The following is a 22,932-nucleotide window of genomic DNA, read 5'->3' as shown; positions in this document are numbered from 1 at the left end:
TTCTTTCACATTTTATTACTTGTAAAGCTTTTATCTGTCAAAAGTGCAAAACATTTCTGTAGATTCCAGGTATAATTTTTGAAAATGTAATTGTTTCAGAATTTAACTGTCCAAATAATTCTTAAGCTGGGTATGCATAAATAGAGGAATGTGTACACAGATATTTGAACTGTTCATAAACTTCAAACATAGCAAACTGAAGATTATCAAAGTTTAAAAAATTTCTTTTCCAAGTTTAAAAAAACTTATCTTTGGTCTGACATGGTTTGCAAGGTGATGGCTTTTTGTCCAACCTAAATGTTCCTCCTAGTTTTGTAGAACAGAGACTAGAAAACGTTCACAAATAAATAAAAGTAATGGAGAATTTCAGGCATGAATCAAAATGGGAAAAGAATGGACGTTGTTGCAAACCCTTACCAATGCATTCATGCCAATAGCAGCGTAACAAAGTGGTAGAAAGGTTTGTTGTGAACAGGATATCGTGACTCAGTGAAAAGCCAGGTGGGTACATAGAGAGAGCTCAGCGGCACTACAACAAGGAGACAGAGCCCGAGGTCCTGTGGGGAGAGGCAGCATTCAGGGCAGAAGGGCAGGGAGCCCAGGGGAGTGTGCTCTCTGGAACGCCAGGTTGTCACCTAGAGAAACATCCATCTCCCTCATTACCCCACCGTGCTTTTCTGCCACACATCAAACAGCAGATGGACAGCCAGCTGTCAGAAAGCACGGTCTGCTTGCCTCCTAAATGGGAGTATAGTGTGTGGAAGGTACCGATTTAGAGTCTTGTACTTTCATGTGTGAAGAGCTTGTAAGGCAGCAGGAGCTCCGGGTAGGGGTTATGTGCTGCAAAAATGTTTCAGAAACATCAAACGTTACACTCTCTGCAGAAAGGTAGACTCCAGCTTCGGCTGCTGATTCCTCTGCCTCAAGCTGAGTCAAGTAGTACACAAAGCATAGACAAAAGCCTGCAAACGACTGGCAGTCGCCACGGGGTACGACAAACCAATGCCGGCTAAGTCCGGACATGGTTCTTTCTCTGCAGAAGGGCGGCTGCACCGGCACCCGCGTCTAGCTGAAGCTTGGTCACATCTCCTCCGGACCTCTGCAAAACTCTCCACAGTGAGAAGGCAGGACTCTGGTCACCGAAGCCCCTTGTTTCTTTAACTGTTTGAAGGCTTATTCAGATGGAGATTTTATTCCTCAGGCTTTACCAGTTTTAAGCTTGAGCTTTTTTTTTTTTTTTTGAATGAACTATAAAATGAGGCATGGCACACTGTTAGAAATAATTTCTTCTTCAATAACTGAAGCCCAGTGCAGTTTCCTGTTTCCAGGGGCATATGGAATTAGCTACATGCCTCTAATATTAGTTCTTCTATTTCCCACATTACTCCTTGACAACCCAAACTGATCACTCTTTAAATTATCCATTTACTCTTTACTACAATACTAATCCTCAAAGACCACTGTTCTGAGTGTCTTCTGCCACTTGCCATGGTATATCAACTTTTTAAAAATATCATTGTTTTCTTCAAGGAGTAAAAAGAAAAAGCATTTTCTTTCATTTAATACTATGGATGTTAAAAATAAGATATTTATTGGATCCTAAAAACTGTCTGCCCATAGGGTTTATTTCTTTTTTTTATAGATTTATTTATTTATTTTGAGAGAGTGAGAATGAGAGAGATTGAGAGTACGTGAGAGGGGGGAGGGTTAGAGGGAGAAGCAGGCTCTTCGCTGAGCAGGGAGCCTGATGCGGGACCCGATCCCGGGACTCTAGTATCATGACCTGAGCCGAAGGCAGTCGCTTAACCAACTGAGCCACCCAGGTGCCCCTAGGGTTTATTTCTTTAATGAACATTTCTTAAGTGTGTATAAAACATCCTATTACATAAGAATGAGGCACCCATTACTCTTTCCATTTTATAGAAAAGGAAATAAAGTCCCATTGCATGATACCTGCAGACCCCTACCATGCAGTGGGGACATGAAAAAAATCCAGGAATATTATCCAGTAAGATGGTTTAACTGCTATTATGTTGTTCTCTTTCAGTACAGGAACAGCATCAAGAAATCTGCCCATTTCAATCCTTTATGGAATGCAACACTCTGGAAAGAAAAAACACTTCTCTCACCACAACCCCTTTTGGGTTTTCTCCTGTGCTAACAATGGGACAGGATTGCTGACCACTGTTCACAGCTGCAGTGTGATCCTGGGCATCTCTAAGACAGGGCCTCCCCGAGTGGGAGATGTCTAGGCAGAGCGAAGCCCTCAGCACACAGGAAGAGCCGACACAAAGAGAACTGGTCTGCCACGTTGGCCTTTCTTTCTTATTTGTGGCTATGTGGTTGGAAGATCCTCCTTTCAATCAAGGATCTGTCTACTTCTATACAAGTAGGTGGTATTTTCATGTTCACAAAACACTCTTCAAAAGTCAACCTTCAAATATCCTTGAAGGTGGAAAGGCAAACAAATGTGCTATTGTTCATTTAGATGACATGAGACACCTCCCAACATTTGCTCTAATCTGCTAATACCCTGTGGCAGGTGGACGCAGTCAAAAGAATTCCCATGAGAGCCATTTTCTCATTTGAACAAGATGGAAATGGCACTGGATTAAGTTCAAATATCATCTGTGACTGGAGCATATAAAGACATTAAAGAAATTTATAATACTGTGATGACTACCCTTGCAACTATTACCATCTTTTTAAAATCCACCCCTCTAGCCTATTCCCACCGCTTGTTAAGAAAATACAATGTGAAAGGGGTCAGCAATGCAACTTTTCACAGTAGAGCTAATAACCCACATATGTTTAGTAATTCATTCAGAGTCCAATTTCAAAAGATAAAACAAGTAAAAATGACACCGGGGTTGTTTCATTTCATGGTCAATCACACAATTCCTCATTATTGACCTGACAGCCAGCGTGAGACATGCAAGTGGTACCAGGGGCAGTGGTGGGAACGAAGGCTCTGGAAGATCCAAGGGGATCGCTTGCCATAAATCACTTCTATGGAAATGCACAAGTGGATAATTCCCACACAAGATGACTTCAAGAGCAAAGTAGTAGATCTGGTTTCTGAGTACAACTTAACAATGAACATGTAAATAGAAAATGTACAAATCTTGAGCAACAAGTACTGCCGTACTAATGACTTGAACAGTGATAAACCAATAGACTCAACACAGATATTCTCAGATTTTATAAAACCAATAATTAGGGGGGGGATGGAGGCACTAGATACCACTGTCCCAAGGAACACATCACAAGACAAATAGACTTCTGTTTAGGCAGAGTTTGAAAAAGTTAAACGAAGAAGCATAAAAATAAGTTATCTTGGTCAGTCTTTAATTTCATGTAGACAGGTGATACATTTTAAAGACGGTTCAGCAGAGAATATCTTAAGGATATTTCTATGCTAACAAATAGTTATTAAGTACATACGGTTATGCATTTATAGGTGTTTCAACCAAGGAGCAGTTGTAATAAAAACATGAAAATATGGAATACGGTATCTCTGGTGTCTTAAAATCTAGCCTTTATTATATATATACAATTATAAACTTGAATCCTCACTAAATCTTTATTATCTCTGCTCCATTGTTATGTTCTGAATGAAATGTACAAATTAGGGAAATAAAGAAAATAGCCTGAGTCATATAATCCATCCTGTGGCAAAACAAGATGAATGGTGTTTTAATACACAGACGAATATGCCATAGTTACCAAGGAAGACTTCAAGTGGTCCTACTCAATGGGAAAAGGAAAGAAAAAATAAAAAAGTCCTGATCATGAAGATAAAGATTTTCCTGAGGTAGCAGTATTCCAGAGAATAAAACAAGGGAAGGTAGATACAATGAAATAGGACTTAACAAAACAAAACAAAAAGTAACATTTACAAAACAACTTACCTAAAAGAAACTGGTGTAAGAGTCTGTAGATATTTGGTTGGTTTTCTTCAGTGAAAAGAGACCTTTAATTATGTGAATATGTGTAATCTATAAAATAAGTCATGTTTTAAAATTGGGAATAAAATAATACAATAAATGTGAGACACTGTGATAAACAGAAAGAACTATACAACTGCGAAGTATATTTCCATGTATTTTGCATTCATCAAGACGCTTGTCTTGCTGTTATTTATAATTGTCAGTACTAATGTGATGCTGTAGGTTATTGACAATAATAAGCAATGCATATTTAAACATATGTTTGCCATTGCTATTAAAGTCAGCATCAGGGAAATCCAAATCAAAACCACAATGAGATACCACCTCACACCAGTCAGAATGGCTAAAATTAACAAGTCAGGAAACGACAGATGTTGGCGAGGATGCGGAGAAAGGGGAACCCTCCTACACTGTTGGTGGGAATGCAAACTGGTGCAGCAACTCTGGAAAACAGTGTGGAGGTTCCTCAAAAAGTTAAAAATAGAGCTGCCTTCCAACCCAGAAATTGCACTACTAGGTATTTATCCAAAGATACAAACATAGTATGAACATAGTGATTTGAAGGGGCACAAGCACCCCAATGTTTATAGCAGCAATGTCCACAATAGCTAAACTATGGAAAGAGCCCAGATGTCTATTGACAGATGAATGGATGAAGAAGGTGTGGTGTACACACACACACACACACACACACACACACACACACACACACACACACAGGAATATTACTCAGCCATCAAAAAGAATGAAATCTTGCCATTTGCAATGATGTGTGTTGTTATGCTAAGTGAAATAAGTCAGAGAAAGACAAATATCATATGATTTCACCCATATGTGGAATTTAAGAAACAAAACAGATGAACATAGGGGGAGGGATGGAAATAAAATAAGACAAAAACAGAGAGAGAGACAAACCATAAGAGACTTTTAACTATAGGAAACAAACTGAGGGTTGCTGGAGGGGAGGTGGGTTGGGGGATGGGGTAACTGGGTGATGGGCATTAAGGAGGCGCTTGATGGAATGAGCGAGGGTGTTATATGCAACTGATGAATCACTAAATTCTACCTCTGAAACTAATAATACACTATATGTTAATTAAATTGAATTTTAAAAAATTAAAAAACATAAAGTCAGTATCTTTAATTGTTCTATTAGAATTCTTTTTTTAAAAAGATTTTATTTATTTATTCATTTGAGGGAGAGAAAGAGAGAGAGAGCACAAGCAAGGCAAGAGGCAGAGGGAAAGGGAGAAGCAGACTCCCCGCTGAGCTGGGAGCCTGAAATGGGGTTTCTCAATCCCAAGACCTGGGATCATGACCTGAGCCAAAGGCAGACGCTTAATCATCTGAGCCACCCAGGTGCCCTGTTCTATTAGAATTCTTAAATAAGATATTCTTTCTTTGTATATGCTTAATTACGCACTTAGTTTCAGTTTTCCCTCAGAAGGTGTATTAATTTCAATTAGTCATTTTTTTTTAAAGATTTTATTTATTTATTCATGAGAGAGAGAGAGAGAGAGAAGCAGAGGGAGAAGCAGGCTTCCCCACTGAGCAGGGAGCCCGATGCGGGACTCGATCCCAGGAGCCTGGGATCATGACCTGAGCTGAAGGCAGACGCTTAACCATCTGAGCCACCCAGGCGCCCTCAATTAGTCATTTTTTAAAGTTGTTTTTACTTGCCTCATAGAAATGAAAGTCTCTGACCATAATTTTGGTGATTTTTATATTATTCTGGAGAAGTTATTGAGCATAATTTATTATATCCCCTCTTTACCTTAGGAAAATGAATATGGGGTAATTATTCACTGTAAATAATCTATGCCTACAAATAGTGCTCTAGCTGAAGCAAAGGAACCAGTTGGTAGAGATGATCATCTGAAAATTCAGAGTTTAAAAATTCAATTAGCCAGTTAAATAAATCCCACTGCTTTGGTTTACTTGGTAGAGACACAGTATTGTTTTACTTTAGAGTTCAGTCTCAATATCATAACATCTTTTTCCTCTTTGAGACTCGATGATTTCTTCACCTTACCATTTCTCCAAGAAATAAAAAGTATAAGAAGGATATTATATATTAACATCTTAAATTTTTTATTTTGACTCTTGACTAAGCCCCCATCTTATAATTTTTTTTAATTTATGAAAATGTAGAGACTGTATTACTAAAATATACAATTTCAACACATTTACATGTGCTTTTACTTCCAGGTGAGAAATCAAACAGTATTGCTGAGAAAATTATTAGAAATATGAGCTACATCTCAGCTGTGATCGCCTCAAAATCAATATCCTTTTATTTGGACAAACAGCAGCAAGAATCATTAAGATAGGACCCTAGCAATTGAGGATAAATTATAGCTCAATTGTGAATTTGTTATATCATTTGAACAAATTGTTTCAACAACGATTGCATTTCTGCTTCTTGTAAGTATAATAAGCATAATCATTCTTAGTGGATGTTCTGACTTTGAAGAACATGTTTTTGGAAAAATTTTCTAGATTCTTAGGTATCTAATATAAGAGGGGAAAGATACTATTATAAAAGTAATATCTGTCAAGAGGTAAGTTTTTGTCACATATAAATGAAACCACGTCCTTATTCCTGTGTGGGTAGCATTCACAATTTCAGAGGAACAAAGTACAGTACTACTTCATGAATTCAAACCCAGAACGGGCTTTTAAAAACGTAATAAAGAGCTTGAGGAATAAAGCAGATGAATTGATTTAAATGCCCGAATCCTGAGGACTCTTTATTCATTCCACATAGTATTCAAAACATACCGATTCCATAGATTCCTTTGCTGATCTTGTTTTGAATTTCCCAAGTGAAAAATATAATCAAGAAGCAAAATCCAATCTAGAACGAGCTACACCGAAAGCTGTGGATGGGACTGGTCACGTTAAAACAATGGCCTGTCAGTTGGTTAAGCGGCTGCCTTCAGCTCAGGTCACAATCCTAGGCTCCTGGGATGGAGTTCCCCCATCCGGCTCCTTGCTCAGCTGAGGTTCTGCTTTTCCCTCTCCTTCTGCCCCTCCCCCTGTTTGTGCTCTCGCTCTCTCTGTCAAATAAATAAATATAATCTTAAAACAACAACAACAATGGCATGCTTCTGCCTGCACGTGCAGCCCCCCTCCCCCCCATCCCCGCTGCCCCTCAGAGCCCTTGTTCAGTTGTCCCAGGGACGACCTTCTGTGGCTATCATCCGCCATCTCTCTGCACCTACAGCCTATTAGACAAAACCTCTGCTATTTCAGAGTAATAGAGCGCTTGCAACGCCACATAATCATCTTTCCCAGCTTCAATTTCCAAGAATTTGACCACTAGCCAAAACAACTGATTCACCTGTTTTCATAAATTTGTCTCAATGTTATTATTTCTAAAGGTTTTTCGCATTATTACATCTGCTACTTCTCCACAAGCACATCCTTTTCCGTCAGCTCTACGTCTGCCTTAAATCTCAGCTAACAAGATCGCCGACAGGGGGCACCTGGCTGGCTCAGTGGGTAGAGTCGAGTCAGGGACTCTTCATCTCTGGGTGGTGAGAAAAAAAGATCACCAATATATAACTACCCATTGCTTTTCTCCCAATGTTCTTTATGACAGACAACCCCAATGAAGACCCACAGCTGGTTAAAAGTGCACTAGCGTCTGATCATACCACAGGTAGCAACTGCTACAAAATCTCAGAGTTTGAAAGGAAATTCTGCTCTCCAGATCCAATAAGATAAGAACTACCTTTTAGTAGCATAGAATTAGCAGATGTTATGCCTCAGGGCATTGCTAGAAGATGTATTCCTTGGCGAGCTCATCCAATCTATCAGAGTATCTTGGTCTTTCAGTTCTGCCTGGTGTATCTTCAAGAAAAGAAATTAACTACAGTTTAGGTTTGGAACTAAAAGAGATTTGTAGGTTCACAATATTTTCCCTGTGTCTAAAGGGTTTTTAAAAAATAATTAATTAATTAACTAATTTGAGAGGGAGAACAAGAGAGCAAGCAGTGGAAGGCACAGAGGGGAGGAAGAGAGAGACAATCTCAAGCAGACTCCATGCTGAGCATGGGGCCGGCCATGGGGCTCGATCGTGCAGGACCTGAGATCATGACCCCAGCCGAAAACAAGAGTTGGATGCTTAACCGACTGAGCCACCCAGGTGACCCTGTGTCTAAAAGTTTTAAGAGGTCAATTTTTTGTTTCAAAGATTATTATTCAAGTGTTCGGCAATGTTAAGTCTTTTTAAAAAATAAGATCTTCTTTTTAAAAGTGCAAATTAAGTTGGTTGATTATCAGAGTATTTTTTGAACTAATTTTAAGTATAAACTAATGCTTTTTAACTTGTGACTTCAGTTATTCATGTTGCATTAATTTAAACTATGAGTAAGCCATTTCTACTTTCCACATATTACGTATTACAAACTGTCTTGCCCCTAGCAGGCAATTTTATATCACAGAGATTGAAAATTTCAATAGGCAATAAGAAGCTTTTTTTCCTCAGGTCCAACATCAAATACTGTTTATAAAGATGTGTAAGCAGGATTTTTTTTGGTTGTGTTGGATTGTGCACATGGACAATAATATCAGAAGGTGAGTAATGAATTTGCCTGATTTATGCAATATTCTCTTAATATATCTGGAGGATAAAATCAGTTACATGAGGGGGGTTTGTGAAGCAAAGGTTATCTGAAAAATTTTTTAAGATTTTATTTATTTTTTGAGAGCGAGAGAGCACAGGCAGGAGGAGGGGCAGAGGGAGAGGGAGAAGTAGGCTCCCCCGCTGAGCAGGGAGCCCGATGTGGGGCTCCATCCCAGGAGCCTGGGATCATGACCTGAGCCGAAGGTAGACGCTTAACTGACTGAGCCACCCCAGCATCCCGGTTATCTGAAATTTTAATTGTCAATTGAAATATCAATTATGACAATAGCCCTGCGACCATTTCCAAAAGTCAAACAATGTCCCTGTGTTGAAGACCCACCCTAGTGTCTTGAGTTGCTCAGCATGCTAGCTTTTCCACTCTCCATTTAAGGTGCAGTGATGATGGGCGCCTCTTCACTGGGGGGTCTAATTTACTGACAAGAAGAACATCAAATCAGAAACCACATTGACAAGGGACTCAGTCTCACAAAGTTAGGAACACTATAACCTATGAGGGTCTTTTTACCTTTCCAAACCCAAGCACTCTCCAACATATTCAAACTCCCATTTTCCATTGAAGACAAGTGGAGTTCCAGCATTCACATCCTTTAAACGATTGGGCTCCACAAATCTCGTAGTATTTAGGTGGCAAGTGACTCAACTCATAATGTACCACAATCCACATAGTTCAGAGGGTTCTAGTTCTACTAGTATGGTTATTCTCCCCTCCTTCAAGTCTCCTGAAGAGGATGGGGAGGGAACACGTACATATTGATATGCCTGTGAGACTCCATTGGGTACTCTATTAATTCATTTAGCATATGGGTGTTTATTATATACCATGCACTGTACTAAGCCCTAGGATATAGAGGTGAACTAAATATCTATTTAATTCTTACAACAACCCTGTAAGGTAGATATTATTCATTCACATATTACAAATAAAATTGTACCATCCAAGTGGTACAATTTTAACCCACAGAAAAATATTAAAACTTTGGTCCTTTTACTACATGTTTAAAAAGGAAATCTAGTTAAGTATATCTTTTTCTATGATGGAAGAAAAGAAGATTTGGATTTTTTTGCCTACTGAAGTCTGTTGGTAGTTTTCCTTAATTCTTAGATATTGATGATTGGTATGTCTGGCACTTGACAAACTAACTCATAAGAAGAAATCAGAACAATAAAAAGACAAATAACCCAAGTAAAAAATGGCGCAGGATTTGGAGAGATATTTCTCTAAAAAGATATACAAATGGCCAATAAACACATAAAATGATGGTCAACATCATTAGTCATCAGGGAAATGAAAATCAAAACCACAAAGACATACTACTCCTCACCCACTAGGATTGCTGTAATCAAAAAAGACCAACAAGTATTAGCAAGAATGTGGAGAACTTAAAATCTTCATACATTGCTAGTATGAATGGAAAATGGTGGGGTCCCTGTGGAAAACAGTTTAGTAGTTCCTCAAAAAGTTAAACATAGAATTTACCATACCACTTCTAGATATATACTCAAAAGAATTGAAAACAGGCATGCAAATAGATACTTGTATGTGAATATTCATAACAACACCATTCATAATAGCCAAGAGGTAGGAACAATCCAAATGTCCATCAATGGATGAATGCATAAACAAAATATGGTATATCCATATAATGAAATTTAACTACAGAGAGGAATGCAGTACTGATACCTCCCGCAACATGGATGAACCTTGAAAACATTTTGCTAAGGGAAGAAGCGGAATACCAAAGACCACATATTATATGATTCCATTTATATGAAATGTCCAGAACAGGCAAGTCTATAGAGACAGAAGGCAGATTAGTGGTTGCCAGGGACTCGGGGGAGAGGGAGAGTGACTGCCAGTTGGTATAGGATTTCCTTTTGGGGGGATGAAAATGTTTTAGAACTAGATAGTGGTAATGGTTGCACAGCTCTGAATATACAAAAATCTATTAAATTGTGTGTTAAATATTATATGTTAAAAGGGTGAATTTTATGGTATGTCAATTATATGTCAGTTTTTAAAATTTTAAAAATGAGCTGGACAGTTGTCTGATAAAAATCTTAAGAGTGCAGTTCCTGTTCCTTCTTACCCCAAAACATATCAAACACCACTGACCTCAGTGTAATCAGGAGGGTGATAGCACATGTAACTTCAAACTGCCTCAGCTTACTTTAGAAATTATTTCACAGTGAAATTTGGAGTTCAGAGTTTTGAACAAAGGCAGCGATATAGAGGGATTTGACTGTGTGCCAACCTTGTGGTTTGAACTTGGATTCCTTGGAAACAGCAACTAGTATCATTTATGACATCTCAAGTCTAGGTACTTTATTTATATATGTATATTATAAGAGAGGGGGGAGGGAGAGAGGAGCAGAGGGAGAGGGCAAGAGAGAATCCCAAGCAGGCTCCATGCTGGACATGGGGCTCGATCTCACAACCCGAGATCATGACCTGAGCCAAAATCAAGAGTCGGACGCCTAACCAACTGAGCCACCCAGGTGTCCCAGGGTATTTTAAATTTATTGCTTCAATTCCTATAGACATAAGTAGGATTAGCATCTTAAAAAAGGATTTCCCTTTGGATATTATAAAAATATTGATAAGAATAATTTTACTCAAGTCAGATGAGAAATACCTTGCAACTTTCAGTTTATATATATATATACATATATATATTCTTACATATACAGATATACATATGTATATACAGATATACTTATGTATATATATAGTGTTAAAGATATGTGTACACATATATAGTGTGTATTTATGTGTTTGTATTTGTGTGTGTGTGTGCAATGGAGAGAACTAGAATTTCTTAAGTTTCCATTGGACTTAGAGTGAGGTTTAAGCAAAACGTTAGATGAATATTCTTATTTCTTAGTAAATTGGGCATTATGCAGAATCTGGCCTGTGTGAAGTGAATTTTAAAGGGGGTGATATTTTCACAGTTCTTCATTAGTAGAGATCAAGGAATCTTTGACTTGTAAAAAGTTTTCTGGTCTCTAGGAGTGAGGAACTGGGGTAGAATTAACGGGTAAACGAATTAGGAATTAAATAGGTTAGGAGTTAATTGGTTAGGATCCAGTGAATTTACCAGTTCTTCAAACTAGTAGCACTTTGTGCGACCACAGACATCCTTGCTTTTGTGCCCTAGAATCCTTGGAAGCATTTCCAGCTTTCTGCTTCTGACTTGGACCAGTTCAAGTGAAAGTTCAGAAATCTATGGGTAAATCTTGTATTTATTGATCCAGCTCAACTCAAAACAGTGTTTGTAAGAATCAGACTTTAAGAACAAACTTGTAAGAATCTCCTATTAAGAAATTTGAAGTAAAGGGGTGTCTGGCTGGCTCAGTCAGTAGAGCATGAGACTTTTGATCTCAGGATCGTAAGTTCAAGCCCCATGTTGGGCATAGAGACTATTAAAAAAAAAAAGAAATTTGAAATAAAGTATAGCTCTCCTAGGAGATACATGTGGTTTGAAATAAACTATCAAAATAATTATTTGTTGTTCTGAACCGAAAGGAGATACTCCATTCTTTCCTTCTCATATATCCAAAACAAAAAGTAAGAGAGAAATGGAATTCTTCTTTATAAACTTGTGGTCCTCTTTGAAGCTCAGTGGCTATATACTAAGAAAAATATTCAATAGAGAAAAAAACCCAGATTCAGTAGTCAGCTCTATCACGCCTGGTCCCTTCCTCCGATACTATTTTTAAAACTCTTTTATTGCATGTATTCATAATTAACAAAGACATTTCCATTAGTTTTAAGGACTTGGGCAAATAAGATTCACATTTTCAGGAATCTTTTAAAGGCCAAATATTTATCTTTAGGTTCAGTGCAACACTGATTGTTAACACTTTTCGACTGATTGACATTTAACATTTGTTTATGCAACTGAGAAGATAAAATATATAAACGTTGAATTTGGAATATGACTTTAATAAGATGTGATAGACTTTAAAATAAGGTAATACTGAGTAATTTAGTAGATCTATATATGACAGAAATAAGCATAAAAAGAAAGGATGCCGAATCTTAAAGCCATAGAGCCTCCTGGAGGTAAAAGAGTAAGAACAGGGTTGGTTTGAGTATAGTTATGCTCAGCGGCAAAAGAATGAAATAAATCTATGATTCCACTATTCCAAGATGTTGTGATAATACAGCAAATAAGCTTATAAAAATTCTTAACACCCAAGTTAAAAATGAACCATTCAAAGAAAGTAGAACAATTCTGGGCAATTGATAATCCTCCTATACTTTCCAAAGCTACTCAGAGAAACCAAATAGGCAGTGACTCAAATGATGACTCAGAACACGATGTGTTGGCGGTTTGCCCTCTGTTTTTCCAAGTTTCAAGAACTTCTTCATGTCCTGAGTTATGAAGCCTGGGGAGAAGCTGTGGAAGTGGTGGTAGCTTTCGGGATGGTGCTCGTCGTGGTGCGCATGGTCTGAGCTAGCAAATGCAAGATACATGTGTGGTATCCGCCTCACTCATGGCCAGCATCTCTAACAGATCACGTCACTATGCCCCACATTTGCTCTCAGGATCCATTACAGCACCGTCCCACAGGCAGCACCAATTTTCCATTGCATCTGCCTCGAGAGAACAAGCTCATCCACCATAGTCTGTTCAAGGGCGCCCAGGGGCTGGGGGCCAGGGCGTGAGTGACTCACTTAAGGAGGTGCCCATGGGGGCAGAGGAAGGAGGAGTCCTAGGGTCATAAAGAATGCTAAATTTTTAAAGAACAGATTTTACTAATTCTAAAGGCCCCCCTTTCACTGTTAGACCCACCAATGCCATATGTGGCTTGCGCAAGAATATATAAAAATATATTTTTTTTGAAAAGCACACTAGACTTGAAGTCCAGAGGCAGAATACTATTCCTGCTTTATCTCAACCAACCACTGCGGTTTGCCTGGCACTGTCTTTTGAGTTTTTATATGTATTTATTATGTGTTTCCGTGTGTGTGCATTTTTGCTAACAAAACAATTTATTCTTATTTTGAAAATTCAACTGTTAGTAAAATATATAATGGAGAAATTAAGATCCTCCATAACACCTCTAGAGAAATAACCGCTCATTAGTGGCTTTGTGCCATTCCTCCATATATTTTCATGCATATTTAGTTTAGTCTTTTTATTTTTTTTAATTCTCTGAATGCATCACATCTTGTTTTACCAGCCCTCTTACTGATCAACTTTTGAGTTGGGAATAGGGTTATTCCATTATAAAATAGCACAGCAGTGAACATCCTAGTGTGTATGTTTTTGGGCACTTGGGAGAAATCCCTAGAAGTGAAATTACAGGATTAGAGAGTATGCACATTTAAGTGGTTAATAAAAATTGTTAAATCAACCCCCAAATAATATCATATCAATTTATACTCTCACCTACAGTGTATTAAACTGCGTGTTTCTGGTTTATGTTTTCAGGAACAAAACACAAAAGTGATGAGAGGAAATTGTTTAAGATTAGAGTCACATAGTCTTAGGCCACAGTACTTAACAGAAACACAAACATTCTCTTTCTAAAGGGAGCAATATTACAGCTGCCTAGTGTCAGGGCAAGCAGATATTACAAAATGCCTTCTTGGACGTTTAATTGATTCTGCATTATCAGAATGGAAAAATAGGGCAGTACTTACATGGTTTCACGTTAAGGGAGTGAGATAAAAGGAGAAAGGCAAAACGTAATATTATAATTTGGTTCATCTTCTGTTCCAACATTTTGTCTCGAGATCAAGACAGCACATGACTGAGAATAATGTAATATAAAAAAATTAGGTTCCTACACGTGACGATCTAGTTTCTTCACTAAACACCTGTGCTTGGGTAAACTAATTAAGTAACAGGTTTGGGTGGGGGAAAAAATACATGCTTTTCAAAAATCACTTCTTGTTTAGTCTAAACACAATACTGCCTCGCTTTATGTGATTTTCATATTAAGTAGTGAGAAAGTGTAGCTTCCTGAACAATACACTAATTAATAGCAAATACTAGTAGCTTCTAGCATGTTTGAGTACTAGCCCAGGCACTATGGTAAGTGCTTTGCAGGCGTTATGGCATTTGATGCTTATTATAACCCTATGACATTAAGTACTGTTATTATCCCCATTTACAGACCCAATACATAATTTTTTCCCTGATAAAACATTCTAAGCATAGCCACCATTATAGATGCTTTAGACAGGGATTTGTAATGCTGGAAAGCACCTTAGAGCTCATCTTCCTCCCATGATTCACTCTCCCTTGGAAGAGGATACTGATTGATTACACCTGTACTTTTCCTACCTTGGGTATTGCGAGGATTAAACATTAGCACAAAAATAGGACATGTAATCTTCTCTGGATTTACTTGAAAAGTAAGGGGAGAATTTTAAACATGGTGGCAGATCCTCTCAGCTCGGGTGAACCGAGGACGCTGGAATCCTGCCTATAGGATGGCTTGCTTTACTTCCTCCTCAATGCCCACGTGGGCAGAATGTGGCTCTGCATTTCTAGAGTTTTCTCGACACAGAAGAGGGTCTCAACAAGCCCTAAACAAGCAGCAGGAATAAATCATTGGTGCACATGGATAAGCCATCATGAGGACAATTTACCTCATTGGTGAATTACTGTCGGACACTTGATAAATTACATCATAAGGTGAGAGCACAGGAGAAGAAAGTCCCAATGTATAGTAAAACCAAAATTACATTTGGCAGGGAAGAGATCCACGCGGAAAAAGAAGCATGCAAAATTTGTAGGTACATGCAGGGCATTGCATGGGCAATAACTCCTGAGGGTTGTAGAAGAAAAAATGACATCATTTAAAACAAAGGAAGAGAAGAGAGACGTTGATGTAAATGCACAAAGGAGGATTAACATTCGTTCCCTTTCAGTACAAAGTATATTGTGTTTGTATCGAAATATCAAATCTGAACAATACTTCATCTGCATCCCAGTCTATTCGTTACAAAGGTGTCGCCCTTGAACACAGTACAGTAAGGAAGTCTCAGAAAGTGAGCAGTTAGGAGGAGGTGGATAATGAAGCAGGCTTGAATCAATTTGATCAAAAGCAATGGAGGTGGTGAGTCGTTTCGGCAGCAAAATCTACATCAGGTATTGCTGTTGTAATCTGTGGTATTTCCTATATTTACAAATTAGAATCCATCTGCCATTCTTCCTCCATTTGAACAGTCATAGTTTGTATGTTTGTTTGTTTGTTTGTTTTGAACGGGCATAGTTTATTAACCACAGTTCCTGAACAAAATATTGAATGTCCAGTCATGCTTTTATCTAAGAAAAGATTCCCCAAGAAAGGAATATCTTAGAAATGAATTTCTGGGATTCTCTTTTCAAAGTATCCTCCTTTTCAGGGTCCTTAATTATTTTCTGTCAGACTGGGAAGTTAATCTGGAATGTTCTCAGGATGCTCAAGTTCTTGCAAGCTTTATACCTACAGCAGATTCACAGCTCTGCAGAGACCAACTTTGAAGTTACCATGCCTTGCCAGTATCTCAAGTGTTCTGCTTTGATCTGTAGGCACCATTTTTCCTAGGAAACGTTCTTGCAAGTGTATTTTCTGTTACTATGTATTTTTATTCTATAACGTCCATATTTCTAATCAACCAAGGGTGACAAATATCGGTAAATATTTTTCCAGTTGCATTGTTTTTGGTAATATAAAGATTAGAGAAACAGTATCACAGAAGCTATATAATTTATTTTAAATTCTCATTATAACTGATTTTGATTAAATAGTAATTTTAAAATTTTCTATTTATTTTTACCTTCTGGTATTTGAATAGGAAAAGTGGAGTCATTTGTTTGTAGACATTATGTAAAACGAGAAAGAGGCAGAAAAGTTTCAATTTCTTGATGAGTTTTATCCATTTATTTGTTACAGGTTGGGTTTGGGGAAGTTTTTTATTAAAATATTTAACAACTATTTAATATATGTTTAACATTTGATGAAATAGTTCATAATTATATTGCATATGCTGCTATATTTATAAAATGTGATGAGGAAAGAGGGGAAAAGTCAAGAGGAAAAAGAAAGGAAGGGAGGAAAAAATGGAAAATTTAACAAGGGAAGATGGAAATAAAAGGGAAAAGAACGGAAATCAAGGAAGAACATGAAAGAAAAAAGAGACGTTGATAAAAAAAATGGAGAGGCAAAAAGGAGAAAGGGTAAACATGAAGCGACTACGCTTTACAAATCTTACTATACTTGTTGCTCTTACTTTAAAATATATATATACTTCTTTAGGGGCGCCCGGGTGGCTCAGTCGGGTAAGCATCTGACTCTTGATTTTGACTCCGGTCATGATGTCAGGGTTCTGAGATTGAGCCCTGTGTTGGGCTCTGTGCTGGGAGTGGAGTCTGCTTGAGATTCTCTCTCTCTCTCCCCCTCTGTGCCCCCTTACCCCCACAGGCGTGTGTGCTCTCTCTCTCCCTAAAGAAATAAAGTATATATACTTCTTTAAATAAATGTCTTCATTTCCTGAGCACACACCATACTAAGAAGGAATGATCCTGAATGCTTTTCTCTCCTGTTATTATATTTTAAGGAGAAAAGGGCTTTCAAAGTGATCTTTATTTTGCAGTGTTCTTGAATGCAAGGATAATGCAGTGTGGTTATTATTTATGGTTTAAAAAAAGTATTGCTTGTATAGATTTTCCTAGGCTGATATTTGCTATTAAGGTGTTCACATATTTGTTTATTCTAAAAGATAATTGCATAGATTAGGGGATACTTTAGTTCCCACCCATGAAAGGTGCTAAAAAGTGTGGAATAAGTGAATAAACTGTAGATTCGTGTCGACAAAACTATTTGTATCTTAAAGTCAAATTACTCTGAAAAATTGATTGCTAACTCTTCCAGAGGGCAATGAATACATTTGGGCTAGAATTTAAAAACGCTGCATTAAGAAAATGTACAATAATCAAGAATCCCTGCTCTCGATAACAAATATTGTTAGTGCAGTTTTTGTTCTGCATTCAGCTGTACCATCAGGACCACCTGGTGACTATAAATGCTATGTTATTAGTGAGAACTCAGCCTACTGCTTTCAGTCCTGTGGGTCTGGGCAATAGTTTTTTGGTCTCCTGCATACCTTGAGCATACACATTGGCTACAATGTGTCCAGACAGAAGCATGGTGTCTGGCACCGCACATAAAACATCCTTAAAAGGAGTATTAGCACTGGAATCTGAATCCAAATTTAAGTTGCTTTTTCAAGTCTTCCTCCCTGTAAGATGGTGGGCTTTTGAATATCAGCCAGCCACTTGCAACACTGGGCACTCAGGCTAACCCATTTCAGGTTTACAAAGTCTTGTTCTTCTTGTTCCCTACCTGCGTGTTGGCACACTGCTTTCTGTTGGAGCAGCAGAAGCAGCTAGGGATCAAGCCAACTGGCTACATGACATCTAAACGCAATTGCTGAGAAAGATGAAGAGAGGTATAGCCTTCTCTGTGAAGAAGAGCCAAGAAGATCCTAAAGGTATTTGAGGATCTCAAGAGAAACAGCCCCAGATAGGAACGCTCCCTAGTCTTAGAGGATGGCTGATACTTTATACATACCCAGCTCCTCTTCTCCTTGGAGCAGAAAACAGGGCATTTTTGAAATGTGCGACACTTCTGCTCCTGAATATACAATGGTACCTTTCATCTATTTCTGGTGACTTTTATTTTCTTTTGTTGCTGGATCCCCTACATAATTGTAAGCATACCGCAGGCCAGCACAATGGTAAACAGTGGGTGGACGCTTCCTCCGCAGATGCAGACAATATCTGCCTGGCTGGCACTGCACACGTAATTCAGCCATTAACCCACTTTTATATAAACCACTTTTGAGCAAAAGGTGCAGAAAAGCTCTTAAGAACTTAAAGGAGGAGACGTTTTTCAAATTTCATTTTCTGGTTTGAGATGTTTTGGTGAGCCAGTCTGAAAATGCCACGGAGAAAAGCAGAAAGAAAGGCTTTCCGAAGAGTCACAAACACCCCCGGGGCCTTCTTTTAGGGTAAGCAACATGTGTGACCTTTGTCAGGTGCAATACTGCAACTCATAAAGCAACTCAGTCAGATGAAGGAATACGGGAGTATATTTCAAGCAATTTTCTGATGGGGTGGGGAGATCCTCGGGATTATGGAATTTTCGAATCACAAGCAAGCAGGACTTTTGTACCGCAGGGGGAGCGGGTGTGAGGGTCTTAACCCCCTGTCTCTAGAAGTTCAGTGTTTGCTGCCTGACCTCTCTGAGGCAGCCGGAATAGTTTCCTCTCTGGTTTTCCTGCCTCCACCAGTTCCCTCATCCAGTTCCTTCTCCTTGAAGCTACAGCATAATCTCCCTAAGACACCAGTGATGGACAGCTTCCAGGGTTGCCCGTTCCCTGGAGAGTGCACGGGCATACGGCCCTTTCCCATAGCTTTCTTACTTGCAACATGCTCCCAAAAAACCAGACAAAGTACTTGATGTTTCTGGACATGCCCTGTATTGACCAGTCTTTATTCGTTTCTTTCTCCTGGGATACCGCCCCTTTACCAACTGCCCTCCCCTTTTCCTCTATTGAAATCTTATCCATTCTTAGGGATTAAAATGTATCCCCCAGAAAGACCTAAACCCCATCCTGTGAATGTAACCTTACTTGGAAACAGGGTCTTTGCAGATGATCGAGTTCAGTTAAGATGAGGTCATTGGGGTGGGTCCTATCCAGTATGACTGGTGACCCTATGAAAAGGGGAAATTTGGACACAGACGCAGACATGTGTAGAGTGAAGACGGCCAGGTGACAACAGGGGCAGAGACTGGGCGGATGCAGCCAGGAGCCAGGCAAGGGCAAGGACAGCCGGCCCCTACCAGAAGCTGGGCAGAAGCAAGGAAGGATTTTACCCTGGGTTTCAGAAGCAGCATGGCCCTACCAGTACGTTAATTTTGGAGGTCTAGCCTCCAGGACTGTGAGCTAGTAAATTTCTGCTGTTTTAAGCCACCAGTTTGTGGGGTACTTTGTTACAGCAGTCCTAGGAACCTCATACATTTGTCCTTCAAGGCCCAGTTCATATGGCACCTACTCCAATAAACCTTCCCTGACTCCAAGCTGTCTAAAGTAATCTCTTGCACTCTCCTACACCCTCCTAATATTATGAGAGCATGGCTTTTTGTTTTCATTTTCTGTGTTAAATTGTGGGCTTCCTGAGTGAAACTTTTATCTGTTTAATCTTTTTGTTCCCCCGGGGAATATGTGACTCTGCATTTGGAAACCTTCCCTTAAATGTTTATTGAACTAAGTGGAATGGAATCTTGTTTTTCAAGACACCAGTGACAAACAACTTAGAAGAAACTAATTTTGAGATAATGTTTTATTATCAGATGTTAACTCATTAACCATTTCTGGAAGAACTCTTAGAAAAAAATACACTGTAAAACTGAGGCATGGACAATTAACAGGCAATCCTCAGAATCAAGTGTAAAAATGCAGAAAGAGATCACATCACTCATAATGAAAGCAAGAGCAGTTAAGACAAGTTACTCTTTCCACCTATAAATAATTGTTGACATTGATTTAATAAGACTAGCATTCGCATACAAGATAGTGAGGATGTAAATAAGTAAAACTTTCTACAGTAATTTGAAAAATATCTATCAATGTTTTCAGTGCACATGCCTTTGACCTAACACTTCTGCTTCTAGCCATTTGTCCTCTGGAATACTCACACAAGTGCTCAAAGATAAATGAGCAACTCTATTCAAGGCAGCATTGTTTGAAATAGCTAAAATAAAATTTGTAAATGTAAGTGTTGATGAACAGAGGACTAACTGAACAAATTAGGATTCATCCTAAAATGTAATATTATGCAGTCCACAGAAAAAAATGGAGTAGAACTACATGGGCTGATAGGAAATGATCTCTAACACATATTATCAAGAGAAAGCAAATAAGGGGTGCCTGGGTGGCGCAGTCACTTAAGCATCTGCCTTCGGCTCAGGTCATGATCTCAGGGTCCTGGGATTGAGTCCTGCAGGCGGGTTCCCTGCTCAGTGGGGTCTGCTTCTCCCTCTCCTGCTGCCTCTCCCGCCTGCTTGTGCTCTCTTGCTCTCTTGCTCTCCCTCTCTCTCTCTCTCAAATAAAGAAATAAAATCTTTAAAAAAAGAGAAAGCAAATGAAAATATACAATGCCATATTTGGTATGCTTCTATTCAGGCGAAGAATATATAAATACATATATACACTTATATATATGGTCATTTCGTAATTATATGCAAGAAACTAGTAATTGTTATTGCCATTGGGAGGAAGACTAGAAGTCTCAAATGAGAAGAAACTATTTTTTTCTCTGTACTTTCCCTTTTTTTTTACTAAAGATTTTATTTATTTATTTTTAGAGAGAGAGTGTGAGCGCTGGGGAAGGGTAGAGGAAGAGGGAGAGGGAGAATCTCAAGCAAACTCCCTACTGAGCATGGAGCCCTACGCAGGACCCAGGACCCTGAGACCATGACCTGAGCCAAAACCAAGAGTGAGTCGCTTAACCAACTGAGCCACCCGGGGGCCCCTACTCTGTACCTTCTTTGTACTACTGGAAATTTTGCTAGAAGCATGTATAATTATTTCAATTTAACTAAATAAACAAAAATGCCAAATCATGAACCTTAAAAAAATGTCTTTTCTCATGGGCACCTGGGTGGCTCAGTCGGTTGGGTGACTGACTTGATTTCGGCTCGGGTCATGATCTCGGGGTCGTAGGATCGAGCCCCGAGTCAGGTTCTGCGCTCAGCATAGAATCTTCTTGGGATTCTCTCCCTCTCCCTCTGCCCCATCCCCGTGCTTTCTCTCTCTTTCTCTCTCTCTCTCTCCCTCTCTCTCTCTAATAAGTAAATAAAAGCTAAAACAAGTCTTTTCTCATAATCTACTTGACGATCATGCCCCATGACACACTCTACAGCTCCCAGCACTTCTTTACTCAGAGTTTTTAATTTGACAGTTGTGCAATTATTAGTTAACTCTTTCTCTCCCTTAATCTCAATGGCACAGTGCTCGCTGCATCTATCATCAATCTCTTATAAACTTGGTTGGTCTAATCCAAGACCAGATTGGTCTAATTCAGACCAGAACCTGGAAATTAAATGCCAGAACTTGGAAAGTTAAAGCTGTAACTTCAGGTAATTCACCAAGATAAACTTACCTTATAATAAAGTCAATCAGGCAGCTTTCCCTGGTGAAATCTTCCCAGCACACTGGGTACCTCTTAAACCCCAATAACACTCAGAATTGCTCAAGCACTGTAGGAATATGATAGAAATTTTCATTGATATTCCAAAATGATCTCTGTAGAAATGTGCACAAGTACTTAAAATTACTGTAATTCTTTCTTCTTAGCAAGATATTGCAAGATTTTAACCACTCTGTCTAAAGTGGAAACTAAAATATAGATGGAATAATGCAAAGCAAAAGTACAATATTATTAATAATTTTTAAATGATTCATTTAACTTTTTACTCAATATTTCAAACAACTCAGAAACCATTATAATGGGGATGAGAAATTCACTCAAAGAACAAACAGAACCACAGAGAATCCTTTACCTGTTCTCAGAATGTTGCAGTGGTAGTGGCTAGAATAGAAGTATTTCCTGGGTTTCTAATTCCAGGGTTGCCTGAAGAGAGACTAGTGTCTGAATATGAAAGTGCCCTGATCGAACTACCTTGCACTGCAAGTCATGTTGTATGTATATGGCAGAAATAAGCTTTGCTAAAGCAGCTCCTTCTAGAAGGTGCTGCTTATCTCATTTGCCCTCTCAGGAAACCTGTATCCTAACTCCACCATTCGAAGCATACTCATTAGTTCAGATCCTATGAGTAACGGCAATGGATCTTAGGGGCTCTTTAATAGAGAGTTTTATGAGCATTAAACACTTTAGAATAATAACTAGCCATTCCTCATATTGGAGGAAGAAGCAGGTATGGTTTTCTACATGGTTAATGTGAACAAAACTCTGACAGCATTTAGTAAGTTAACTATTGCTAATTTCTGAGTCCTTCCCCCTAGGAACTGTAGAAAACCCTTAGCCAAGCTTAGCTTGAAAAAATAGTTATAATCCAAAATTTTTTTCTTTTTGGTTCAGTATGTCCAATAGGATTCCTGCCTGTATTTCATGTTCTGACATCTGGGTTCTTATTTCCATTAGAGATTTCCCTAGGCTCCCTTGCATAATAGCAATTACTAATGTAAAGCTTACTTTGTACCAGACACTGCTCCAAGTATTTATATATTCATTTAATATACAAAACAAACCTCATGAGATGTGAATGATTATAACTGCATTATACATGTAAGGAAAATAAGGCACA

This window comes from Eumetopias jubatus, unplaced genomic scaffold, assembly GCF_037043125.1.
Source record: "Eumetopias jubatus isolate StellerSeaLion01/CBP00866 unplaced genomic scaffold, mEumJub1_p1.0 scaffold_7, whole genome shotgun sequence".
Lineage (NCBI taxonomy): Eukaryota > Metazoa > Chordata > Mammalia > Carnivora > Otariidae > Eumetopias > Eumetopias jubatus.
This window is presented reverse-complemented; position numbering follows the sequence as displayed.